The sequence below is a fragment of the Trachypithecus francoisi genome, unplaced genomic scaffold (assembly GCF_009764315.1).
Source record: "Trachypithecus francoisi isolate TF-2019V2 unplaced genomic scaffold, Tfra_2.0 Lachesis_group4, whole genome shotgun sequence".
In the NCBI taxonomy this organism is placed as follows: Eukaryota; Metazoa; Chordata; class Mammalia; order Primates; family Cercopithecidae; genus Trachypithecus; species Trachypithecus francoisi.
The window spans coordinates 93,898,236-93,910,933 of NW_022681469.1; the positions used below are offsets into that span (position 1 = coordinate 93,898,236).

At 44.3% G+C, this 12,698-nt stretch overlaps 1 long non-coding RNA gene across 1 annotated transcript; it reads right to left on the reverse strand.

Annotated features, from left to right (window-relative positions):
* Positions 1–359: 359 nt before the first annotated feature.
* On the reverse strand, positions 360–12,164 carry LOC117073241. Its single transcript, XR_004433181.1, has 3 exons — positions 12,079–12,164; positions 11,925–11,926; positions 360–373 (listed from the first exon to the last, which is right to left on the reverse strand). It is a non-coding gene; the product is annotated as an uncharacterized LOC117073241 (long non-coding RNA).
* Between the last annotated feature and the right edge of the window lie 534 nt (positions 12,165–12,698).

Sequence of the window (12,698 nt, forward strand, 5' to 3'; positions counted from 1 at the left end):
CCAGTTTTGTAATTTTATGATCTAGAAATCTGCTTCCAGGATGCCTCTGATTTGGAAACACTGAAAATATCTATTAAATTTTGTATGTCTATGAGGGTGAATGGTGTACAGGGAAAATGCTGGTGTTAATTTTTGTGAGTTAATCATGAATAAGTTCCAAATTATTCGAAGTTCTAGTAATTTCTAAATCTAATCCAAATGTAAAATCTTTAAATCTGATACTTTAAGATGGTGAGAGACGAAGCCAGCTGGACTTCCTGGGTCGAGTGGGGACTTGGAGAACTTTTCTGTCTTACAAGAGGATTGTAAAATGCACCAATCAGCACTCTGTAGCTAGGATTGTAAAAAGCACCAATCAGCATTCTGTAACTAGCTAGAGGTTTGTAAAATGCACCAATCACGCTCAGTAAAATGGACCAATCAGCAGGACATGGGCGGGGACAAATAAGGGAATAAAAGCTGGCCACCCGAGCCAGCAGGGGTCCCCTTCCATGTTGTGGAAGCTTTGTTCTTTCACTCTTCACAATAAATCTTGCTGCTGCTCACTCTTTGGGTCCACACCACCTTTAAGAGCTGTAACACTCACCGCAAAGGTCTACAGCTTCATTCTTGAAGTCAGCAAGGCCAAGAACCCACTGGAAGGAACCAACTCCGGATACAATGGAGCTCAATGTAAATAAGTTATAGTGATAGAACAGCAAAGGTGTATAAGATATCAGTATTTTATGGAGTGATTTATAATGCAACTGTATTATAAGAGATTAATAAACACATCAAGAAAGGAAAGTTTCCACCTTTTAAGAAGAGAAATTTTATTGCACGATGTGACTTTATACTTACCTTATTGTATTGATGCACAGAAATAGAGATTTGGTTGCCAAATATTTTTAATTCTACTATAAGTTGAATTTTAAATAATAAAAAGTAAAATAAGTAGCCAGGAACAAAATCTAAAATAGGCAGTGATCTAGCATATGATTGTGACTCTTCTACAACTGTTTAATTCTATAAAATGAAAAAAAACCAAACACCACCTACAACAAAGACACATTTGGAAAAAAACATCCTCCTGCCTCAGCCTCCCAAGTAGCTGGGACTACAGGTGCATGCCACTTCACCCAGCTAATTTGTTTTATTTTTAGAGATAACGTCTTGCTATGTTGCCCAGGCTGGTCTCAAAAGTCCTGTCTCAAGTTATCCTCCTGCCTCAGCCTCTGCAGTAGCTGAGATTATAGGTGCAAGCCACACCTATATTTTAAATCTATGTCATACACGAACAGGCACTTTCCAAAAGACACACATGCAGCCAAAAAGCATATGAGAAAAGCTCAATATTACCGGGCATTAGAGAAATGCAAATCAAGACCACAATGAGATAGCATCTCACACTAGTCAGAATGGCTATTATTAAAAATCAAGAAAACAACAACAACAACAACAACAAAGCAGAAGCTGGTGAGGTTCCCGAGAAAGGGGAACACTTATACACTGTTGGTGGGAGTGTAAATTAGTTCAACCATTGTGGAAAGCAATACGGTGATTCCTCAAAGAGCTAAAAGCAGAACTACCATTCGACCCAGAAATCCCATTACTGGGTATATACCCAGAGGAATATAAATCATCCTACCATAAAGACACATGCACACTGTTCATTGCAGCACCATTCACAATAGCAAACACATGGAATCAACCTAATCGCCCAACAATGACAGATTGGATAAAGAAAATGTGGTACATATACACCACGGAATACTATGCAGCTATGAAAAAGAATGAGATCATGTCTTTTGCAGGAATATGGATGGAGTTGGTGGCTATCACCCTTAGCAAACTAATGCAGGAACAGAAAACCAAATACCACATGTTCTTCCTTGTAAGTGGGAGCTGAAGGATAAGAACTCATGAACACAAGGGAACAACAGACACTGGGGTCTACTTGAGGGTAGAGGGTGGGAAGAGGAAAAGGAGCAGGAAAAGGTACCTGTTGGCTTAAGTTGTTAATAACTATGGCTTAATACCAGGGTGATGAGATAACCTGTACGACAAACCCCCGTGACATGAGTTTACCTATATAACAAACCTTCACATTACTCCCAAACCTAAAATAAATGTTAAAAAATAAATAAAACTATGTCATAAAGGTAAAGTCAACATGTAGAAGTGAATGTAGCATCGCCAAGCTTTTTTTCCCCACAGCTATTTTCTACTGTAAATTCCCTAATAAAAGAACACCCAAGAATCAGAAACCACAACTCATATATTCATTCACAGATATTTGCCAAATGCCAACACTGAAGATTCAGCAATGTTCAGGGCAAAGTCCCTGCCCTCATGACCTTTATATGGAAGTTTTGGCCAAGGCTCCAAGACAGTAGAAAATACATCCCAAGTGGGAAAGAGTCGTGGAAAAAAGAGGGGAAAGAAAGCCCACTTGTCTGTGTGCCTCTAAAACCCTAAGAGTACTGATACTGTCTTTATTTATCATTTTGATATTTTGCTTATAATTTTTTTTGCATCAATATGGATTTTAAAAAAATATTAAAACATAATTTATCCTGATTACTACGTTTTTTGGTGCCTTACTAACCTGAGCTGAGTCTTGGCTCTGCCTAACACGTATCCACAGTATAAAATGGTTCTGAGGTTGAGAGTAGGCAGATTTATTTAGAGGAAGCTGCAACTGTGCTGTGGCTCTTGTCTCCTCTACCTCCCACCAGGGAAAGCCCAGACACTTAAAGAAGCTTCAGTAAGATTACTCTAAGGGCTTACTCTGGATGTCCTGTGCTTAGGGGACACAACACACTGGCCCATAGTGATAAATCCAAGGGATGGGTGACTCGGGGGCTGGTCTGCAAACCCAGCCTGGACAAGACTGCATGAATATTTTCTGTGAACCAGAGTGGGGAGGGAACACAGGAGAGGAAGAATGTTTGTAGTGTCACCTTGGGTCCTGTCTGGGAAGATAGCCAGGAGTAACTGCAGTGGTCTTGGCTGGAGGATGGCTACATTTCTAGGGGCTGAGGGAGGTAAGCAAGGAGTCAGTTCCCCAAGCCTTTTCCCCTGAGAGTGCACACTCCCCATGAAGGGACTACACAGGGGAGAGCATATACTCCCATGACCCAACACTGGCACTTGCTGCATGTGGCAGATCTTTAGTATTATGTTGATGCAAAAGTAATCGCGATTTGGCCATTAAAGGGCCAAAACAGCAATTACTTTTGCACCACCATAATACTTTTTTGTTATGGGAGTTCTTGTAGGTAACCACATCCAGCAAGTGCTAGTGTGGGGTCACCACTGAAGTAGCAGAACTTTCCAGCTTTGTCACCAGTGCTCCCACCCTGGGCTGCCTTCTGGAAAAGTCAGAAACCTGGGAGAGCAAGAAGGGAAAGGAGGAGGACAGAGCCAAGGACAGAAGGGGAAGAGAAGCTACCGGGACACCTTCCCTGTCTAAATCCCACCCCCAAAACTCAAGATCAAGGTGAGGAAGACGTGCCTCAATTTAAAGTCAACACTGAAATTTTGACTATAGGACTTGCCATTCAATTGCCACACTGACATTGTTTTGTATTAGAAGTGATTATTTTCGTTTTTTAGGAAACCTAAGTGTGACCAAAAAGTCTTTATTAGAGGGAAGAACTTAAAAAGACAATGGATGACAAAATTTTTAGATATTGATGTGTTATGCGTAACAATAATATTTAATAGCAAAGTAAGGTGGTGGGAATTGATGGAGAGGGAGCGCTTTTCTTGGGTAGCGTCATCAGAGAAGAGTATTGGGAAATGACGTTTGAGTGGAGGCCTGAATGAGTGGACAGCAGGCCCTGCAAAGATGCGGGGGAGTGAGCCATAGGATCAGGAGTGGGAATGGCCACTTCCTGCCCTTTGGAGGTAAAATTACTAATGTAATTTTCTAATTACCCGGTGAAACATATTTTGAAATAGAACACAGACGTTTGGGAAAACCTCCAGCAAACTGACTTAATCTGATTGATTCTCTTTTTTATTTATTTATTTATTTATTTATTTATTTATTTTTTATTATACTTTAAGTTCTAGGGTACATGTGCATGACGTTTATATCATGTATAACTCCCCAATGCAATCCCTCCCTCCTCCCCCCTCCCCATGATAGGCCCCAGTGTGTGATGTTCCCCTTCCCGAGTCCAAGTGATCTCATTGTTCAGTTCCCACCTATGAGTGAGAACATGCGGTGTTTGGTTTTCTCTTCTTGTGATAGTTTGCTAAGAATGATGGTTTCCAGCTGCATCCATGTCCCTACAAAGGACGCAAACTCATCCTTTTTTATGGCTGCATAGTATTCCACGGTGTATATGTGCCACATTTTCTTAATCCAGTCTGTCACGGATGGACATTTGGGTTGATTCCAAGTCTTTGCTATTGTGAATAGTGCCGCAATAAACATACGTGTGCATGTGTCTTTGTAGTAGAGTAATTTATAATCCTTTGGGTATATACCCAGTAGTGGGATGGCTGGGTCATATGGTACATCTAGTTCTAGATCCTTGAGGAATCGCCATACTGTTTTCCATAATGGTTGAACTAGTTTACAATCCCACCAACAGTGTAAAAGTGTTCCTATTTCTCCACATCCTCTCCAACACCTGTTGTTTCCTGACTTCTTAATGATTGCCATTCTAACTGGTGTGAGATGGTATCTCATTGTGGTTTTGATTTGCATTTCTCTGATGGCGAGTGATGATGAGCATTTTTTCATGTGTCTGTTGGCTGTATGGATGTCTTCTTTTGAGAAATGTCTGTTCATATCCTTTCCCCACTTTTTGATGGGGTTGTTTGTTTTTTTCTTGTATATTTATTTGAGTTCTTTGTAGATTCTGGATATTAGCCCTTTGTCAGATGAGTAGGTTGCAAAAATTTTCTCCCATTCTGTAGGTTGCCTGTTCACTCTGATGGTAGTTTCTTTAGCTGTGCAAAAGCTGTTTAGATTCTCTTATTTAGTGTTTTTCGAAGCAGGAACTGCACCCATTGTGACAGCAGAGGCGCTAAAGCTACGAATTCCTGGGCCTCGACCCACTAGTTCCTAATCAGAAACTCCAGGGTGCGGACGCGAGATCTGCATCCCCGGGATCACATTGCCTTTGGAGAATCATCCACCTGCCGGCTCCAAGTAGGTCGAGGGAGCAGCGGCACCGGGGATCCCACCAGACCGGGAAGAGTCAAATCCAGATCTCTCCCTGCTTCGCCAAAAGGCCCCCTGCCTCCACTGCAACGGGAACAGTGTCTGGGCACGGCGGTTGCTTAAGGCTCGGTTTCGTGCTCCTCAGTACTCCCACCCCCAACACCACATCAGGCGGCTCCCAGCCTTCCAGGGGTTCGCAGACGCTCACTCCCCAGACCACAGTGACACCTGCCGAGGCCCTGCGGAACCGCGCTGCACGGCGACCTGGTGTCGGAGCTCCAAGCGCCGCAAGGGGAGCGGCCTGAGACCCGGGAGTGGGGAGAGGCATCCCCCGGAGACCACCATGCGCTGCCAGACGGGACACTGCGGGAATGGCCAGCGAGGTCTCGCAGGGGCACTGTCTTTTAGGAAATCAAGGGGCCAGCGCCCTCCAGTGCCGGCTGGGAGATGCCTTCAGAGTTAAAAGAGAAAAGATGCGACCTTCAATTCGCTCCATTCTCCCTGTCCGACAGGCCCTGCGGCCGGAGCTCCTGCCACCGCTGCCTCCCCATGATGTGTGCTTCTGCGCCCCACCCTGGTGCCCCCCACCCCACCCCCAAATGGAAATCCTGCAGGAGAAACTGAAACACTAGCGACAGTGGGACATATCCCCGGGAGCAGCTGCGGGAGGCAGAGAAGGAAGGAGCAAAGGGGAAGAGGAAGAGAGAGAGATCAAGGAAGGGTGCCTTCTTGGAAAGATTTAACCTGACAGCATGAAGGCGGCGGGTAGCAAAGCAGCGAGCTGGTGAATGAGCGTCCTGACCCGCCACACTTCCCTCACTGACACCCTTCATCCGTGATACCCCATAGGACAGGATGTCCAGCTGACCTTACTTAACGTGCCTCTGGGCATTTGAGAGGTTCTGAGAAACGCAGTAACTTATTACCCTCACATGATATATTTTCACTTTCTGCTCCTTGATTGTCAGCTCAATGAGATAAGGGACCTTGTGTTTTACTCCGTTGTACCCGTGCCTGACACGTGGTGGTTGCTGGATAGAGAGTTCTTCGATGATTGATTATAAAACACACTAATTTAGAGCTATAAGATCTCCATCTGCAGTGACTCACTTATTCCTCACAACAAGCCTAGGAGGTAAGGTTTTCCAATAAGGAAAGCCAGGCATCCCATAACGAACGTGCACGGTGTCACATTCCCAGCAAGTGCTGAAGCTGGGGTCCGATTTAGGCAACCTGGCCCAGTGACCTCACAGCTCATCCAGCCTCCACATGGCCATTTTGTCCATGAATAAATGAATAAGTGAATGAATGTGTGCTAATTTTGGTGAGTTGTCTGGAAAAATGCACAGGCTTTTGGGCTGGAAAAGGTCTTAGTCATGAGGGGGACCCTTTCTGAGTGCTGGGGAAGAACTAGAACTCCTGGGGCCCCCAGGCTTTGCTACCTAAGTGCTGTGGAATTTTGCACATGGTCACCAGCCTCTAGTAGCTTATTACTTTGAGCGGTGCTGGTGGTTCTCAAATTTATCTACATGTTAGAGTCACCCTGATGAGAATGTTTTTAAACCCAGTGGCTCAGGTCACCCCCTCCCCACACTACCTGAAATTAGAATCTTTCGGGGTGAATCCCAGACATCAGTTCAGCTTCAAATTTCTAAAATTTTCCCCGGGTGGTTCCAATGTGCCATCAAAGCTGAGGACCCTCGTGGGTCTTCAGGGAAGTGGGAACTACATTCTTTCTCAAAGGGTGGCCACTGATCCTCTGAGAATCACTGGGTTTGCTGGTTTACATTGCAGATTCCTAGGCCCTGTTTTGGATTTACCAAATCCATATCTTCTGGAATGGGCCAGAAGATCTGCTCAAATGAACAAACAAAAGTTCCCAGGTGATTTTTATGGCCATGAGAGTCCAAAAGCTGCTGGGAAAGCTTCTTTCAAAGTCTGGTGTTGTACCAGCAGCAGGACCTGGAACTTGCTAGAAAGGCAGATGCTCTGGCCCCACCCAGACCTGCTGCACCAAAAACTCTGGAAGTGGGGTCCAGCAATCTGTGTTTAATAAGTCCTGCAGGTGACCTTGGGTGCCAAAGTTTGAAAACCAGTAACAGACTTCTGGAATCATACAGCCCTGGTTTCAAATTCCAGCCTGGTCACTCACTAGCTGTATTAGTCTGTTCTTGCACTGCTGTAAGGACATACCCAAGACTGAGTAATTTATAAAAGAAAGAGGTCTAACTGTCTCATGGTTCTGTAGGGCTGGGGAGGCCTCAGGAAACTTACAGTCATGGTGGATGTGAAGCAAACACATCCTTCTTCACATGTGGCACGAAGGAGAAGTGCTGAACAAACTGGGAAAACCCTTATAAGAGGTTGTCCTTATAAAACCACCGAATCTCGTGAGAACTCACTATCACAAGAACAGCATGGGAGGAACCACCCCAATGATTCAATTACCTCCCACTGCATCCCTCCCACAACACATGGGGATTACGGGAACTACAATTCAAGATGAGATTTGAGCGGACACAAAGCCAAACCATATCATTCCACCCTGGCCCCTCCCAAATCTCATGTCCTCACATTTTAAAACACAATCATGCCTTTCCAACAGTACCCCAAAGTCTTAGCTCTTTCCAGAATTAACTCAAAAGTCCAAGTCCAAAGTCTCATCTGAGACAAGGCAAGTTTCTTCCTCCTATGAGTCTGTAAAATCAAAATCAAGTTAGTTACTTCCTAGATACAATGGGGATACACGCAGTGGGTAAATATACCCATTCCAAATGAGAGAAATTGGCCAAAACAAAGGGGCTACAGACACCATGCAAATCTGAAATCCAATAGGATAGTCATTAAACCTTAAAGCTCCAAAATGATCTCCTTTGACTCCATGCCTCACATCCAGGTCACACTGATTCAAGAGGTAGGTTCCCACAGCCTTGGGCAGTTCCACCTGTGTGGCTTTGCAGGGTACTGCCCCCTCCTCCTGGCTGTTTTCACAGATTGGTGCTGAGTGTCTGTGGCTTTTCCAGGTACATAGTGTAAGCTGTTGGTGGATCTACCATTCTGGAGTCTGGATGACAAGGGCTCTCCTCTCACAGCTCCACTAGCTAGTGCCCTAGGAAGGACTCTGTGTGGAGGCTCTGACCCCACATTTCCCTTCCTCACTGCCCTAGCAGAGATTCTCCATGAGGGCTCAACCACTGCAGCAAACTTCTGCCTGAACATCCTGGCATTTCCATACAGCCTCTGAAATCTAGGCAGAGGTTCCCAAACCTCAATTCTTGACTTCTGTGTACCTACATGCTCAACACCACGTGGAAGCTGCCAAGGCTTGGGGCTTACACTCCCTGAAGCCACAGCCTGAGCTGTACTCTGGCCCCTTTTAGCCACAGCTGAAGCGGTTGGGATGCAGGGCACCAAGTCCCTAGGTTGTACACAGCAGGGGTCCCTGGGGCCAGCCCAGGAAACCATATTTCCCTCCGGGGCCTCTGGACCTGTGATGGGAGGGCCTGCCATGAAGGTTTTTTGACATACCATGGAGACCTTTCCCCATTGTTTTGGAGGTTAAAATTTGGCTCCTTGTTACTTATGCAAATTTCTGCAGCAGGCTTGAATTTCTCCCCAGTAAATGGGTTTTTCTTTTCTATTCCATGTTCAGGCTGCAAATTTTCCAAACTTCTATGCTCTGCTTCCTCTTGAATGCTTTGCTGCTTAGAAATTTATTCCACCAGATACTCTAAATCATCTCTCTCAAGTTTCTAGTTCCACAGATCTCTAGGGCAGGGGCAAAATGCTGCCACTTTGCTAAAACATAGCAAGAATCACCCTTATTCCAGCTCCCAACAAGTTCCTCATTTCCATCTGAGACCACCTCAGTCTGGACTTCATTGTCCATATCACTATCAGCATTTTGGTCAAGGCCATTCAACAAGTCTCTAGAAAGTTCCAAATTTCCCCACATTTTCCTATCTTCTTCTGATCCCTCCCAACTGTTTCAACCTCTTCCTGTTATCCAGTTCCAAAGTTGCTTCCACATTTTCGGATATCCTTATAGCAGCACCCTACTATCTGTGGTACCAATTTACTGTATTAGTCTGCTGTCATGCTGCTATAAGGACATACCTAAGACTGGGTAATTTATAAAGGAAAAAGGTTTAATAGACTCATGGTTCTGCAGTGCTGGGGAGGCCTCAGGAAACTTACAGTCATGGTGGAAGGGGAAGCAAACACATCCTTCACTTGGCAGCAGGAAGAAGAGGTGCAGAGTGAAGGAGGGAAAAGCCCCCTATAAACTCACCAGATCTCATAAGAGCTCACTCAGTATCATGAGAATAGGATGGTTAGAACCTCTCCCATGATTCAATTACCTCCCACTGAGTCCCTCCCATGACATGAAGGGATTATGGGAACTATATTTCAAGATGAGATTTGGATGGGGAGACAGGCAAACCATACTGCTAGTCTTGTGACTCTGTGCAGGTTATTTGACTTCCCTAGGCTTCAATTTCTTTATTTGTTAGTTGGAGGGGTTGTTATCTGGTTGAACAAAATTCACATATTGAGGTTCTAATTCTTAGTACCTTAAAACGTGACCTTTTTTGTAGATAGGGTTATTGCAGATATTATTAGTTAAAATTAGGTCATACTGGAATAGGGTAGATCCCGTCCAATATGACTAGTGTCTTTACAATAAAGGGAAATGTGGAGACAGACATGCACACTGAAATAACACCATGTGAAGATTGGAGCTGTACTTCAAGAAGCCAAGGAACTACCAGAAACTAGGAGAGAGATCTGGAACCAATTGTTTCCTAGTGTTTTCAGAGGAGGCACAGCTCTGCTCTCACCTTGATTTCAAACTTCTAGTTGCCAGAACTGGGGGACAACACATTTCTGTTGTTTACACCATCCAGGTTGCTGGGTTTGACAGTCCTAGCAAACTAATATGGGACATTTGGGAGGATTGTGTGAGATACTATATCTAAAAGCATATAGCACAATGTAAGCAATCTCTACTAGAGATTAATAAAAATATTAGATTTTTATTTAAAAAAAAAGTGATCCTGTACACTGCCTCTTTAAGTAGGGATGAAATCTGAGACGTAGGAAAAGGACCAAAGTTGGACATTGCACCCAGTAGACTCAGGCTGGGCAGTAGCGTTGGTGCACGCCAGGCCTGCTTGGCCCTGGCTGCAGGCTAAGAAACAGTGGACAGATGGTCATCGTTTCAGGTCGCCCCTGATCTGGACAAGAACCAAATGAGGGATCCAGAGGCAATGGTGTGTTCAGCTCTGATGTAGCTTTCCTCCTCTCTAAAGCCCTTGGCAGAGGCCTCAGTTGCCTTCCATGAATTGTCTCAGTCCTTTCTGGTCATAAGCATCCCTGTCACAGGGAGCAGAATCCATTACCAGGCTCCTGATCTCCTCAGACCCTCCAAAACTGCCTTCGTGAATGTGTGTGTTTAAGGTTCATTAAGTCACCTGAAATGGAAATAAATGAAGCAGAATAGAAAGTTCCCTTCCCTCAACCCTCACAGCATAGTTATCTGGCTGCCAGTTAGACACTGCCACCTTGGAACGGAAACCCAACCCCTGCAAGCAAGTAACTTCCTTCACCTCTACTTATCCTCCAGAGAGAGGCAAGGGGCTGGATCGTCCCAAAACGTCCTGTGCACACTACCTGTGCAATCAGGAATCCACTTCTTTCTTCCCAACTCCAGCATACACCATGCAGGCAGCAAGGGGACAGGAAGCCTGTTTTGTAGAGTGTCCCAAGGTGGGTGGCAAACCAGGTTGATCAGGGGAGTGGGATATTACACAGTGTCAGAAGCTCTTTTCCATTTTCAAGACTGTACTATTTTCAATTTATGGAGGAGGTAGAGGTCATCTGTGGGATTGTTTTGCTGCAGCAGCTACTCAGTGACAAGTGAAATCATCCCAGCAGGCAGGGCTGACTTCTGCGACTGACCTAGGTAGGACCTGTGCAATTTCATGGCAATCTGGGGAAGTCAACTGGGCTCCCATCATACTATGGTATCACAAGTGTGACTCTCAGACCAGCTGACTTCAGTTTCTAAAGTGTGTGGCCATTGGCTCCAGCAGGAAGCTAGCCCTCCAACCAGCAGCACAGTTTAGATTAAAATTTCCTGCCCCACCCGGTTCTCAAATATCTTCCTTTCTCCCCAGGCAGTAAAGGAAATAAAAGGCATTAGTCTTGGAGGTGCAAAAAGAGTCTACTGTGTGACCTTGTGCAGTTATGCAACCTCTCTGAAATTCAGTGTTTGGAGTTTTTCTTATTTAAAATGAATTTAATAATACCTTTCTTGGCTTTCCTCATGAGGTTGTGAAAATCCAAGGAGCTTGTGTACGTGAAGTGGTTTGTAAACAGCAGGCAGGGATGCACAGGTAAGGAAAGTGATTATGGTGCTGTGATTATATCTTGCAGAGTTCTTTGACCTTGGTATGGTGGTTCTGTTCATGTCTTTAAAGAATGCAGATGAAGTGCAACAGAAAAAGTAGATTGAATAAGGGCTATATGAAGTGAACTAACATTCAATGGACAGGAACTGACCACATCTTATCTCATTTAATCCATTCAAAAATCAAGTGAGAGGGAAGTAATTAGCTAAATGTTAAACCAGAGGTTTCTAGACTTTCTTAGTTCATGGTGCTTTTAGTGTGTCAGCGTTCCTAGGCCAAAAGGCAAACCTAACCATTCTATGTGTTATGTAGCCAGATTCAAACTATTTAATAGGTATTGATAACCTGACAACTTGGCTCCTACTGGTCCCTGCGTAGCTTCTCAGATTTTAGAATCAGGACACTGGCACCTCGGTTGTTGTTCCACGTTGATTTTCACACAGCACTAATATTTTATTACAATTAAAATCCTAGCTTCTCACTGATACAACATTGTTACAGGACAGGGATCCCGATCCAGACCCCGAGAGAGAGTTCTTGAATCTCACGCAAGAAAGAATTCAGGGTGAGTCCACAGTACAAAGTAAAAGCAAGTTCATTAAGACAGTCAAGTGGTGAAAGTACAGCTACTTCATAGATAGCATAGGGCATTCCTGAAAGTTAGGAGGAACACGTCGACCCTGGGTACAATACCCGTATAAATGGGGAGATGTGCTCTGCTACAAGGGTTTGTAATAAAGGATTAATTTTCTTAATTACTATATTTTGAAAGAATCAATATTATCTTTAAAGCAAAATTAGGAATGCCTTTATTGTCTGGATATCAGGGTATCTGGACACTCCCAAGTCCGGGTCTGTTTAGTAAACATTATTAATTTGTTTCCTTCACCGTAAATATCTAGAAGCTAGGAATGCCTAACTTTCTGAGAATGCACCCCAGTAAGACCCAGCCTCATTTTCCTAGCCCTCATTCAAAATGGAGTTGCTCTGGTGCAAACGCCTCTGACAACATCATCAAAAGGAATGCAGCAATTTCAGTTGTAACTAAACTCTCTCTAGCTAGCAGTGGGATAGTTCAGTTCACATTGTGTTGGACAGATGTTGTGTTTCCCTTAAACATTTAA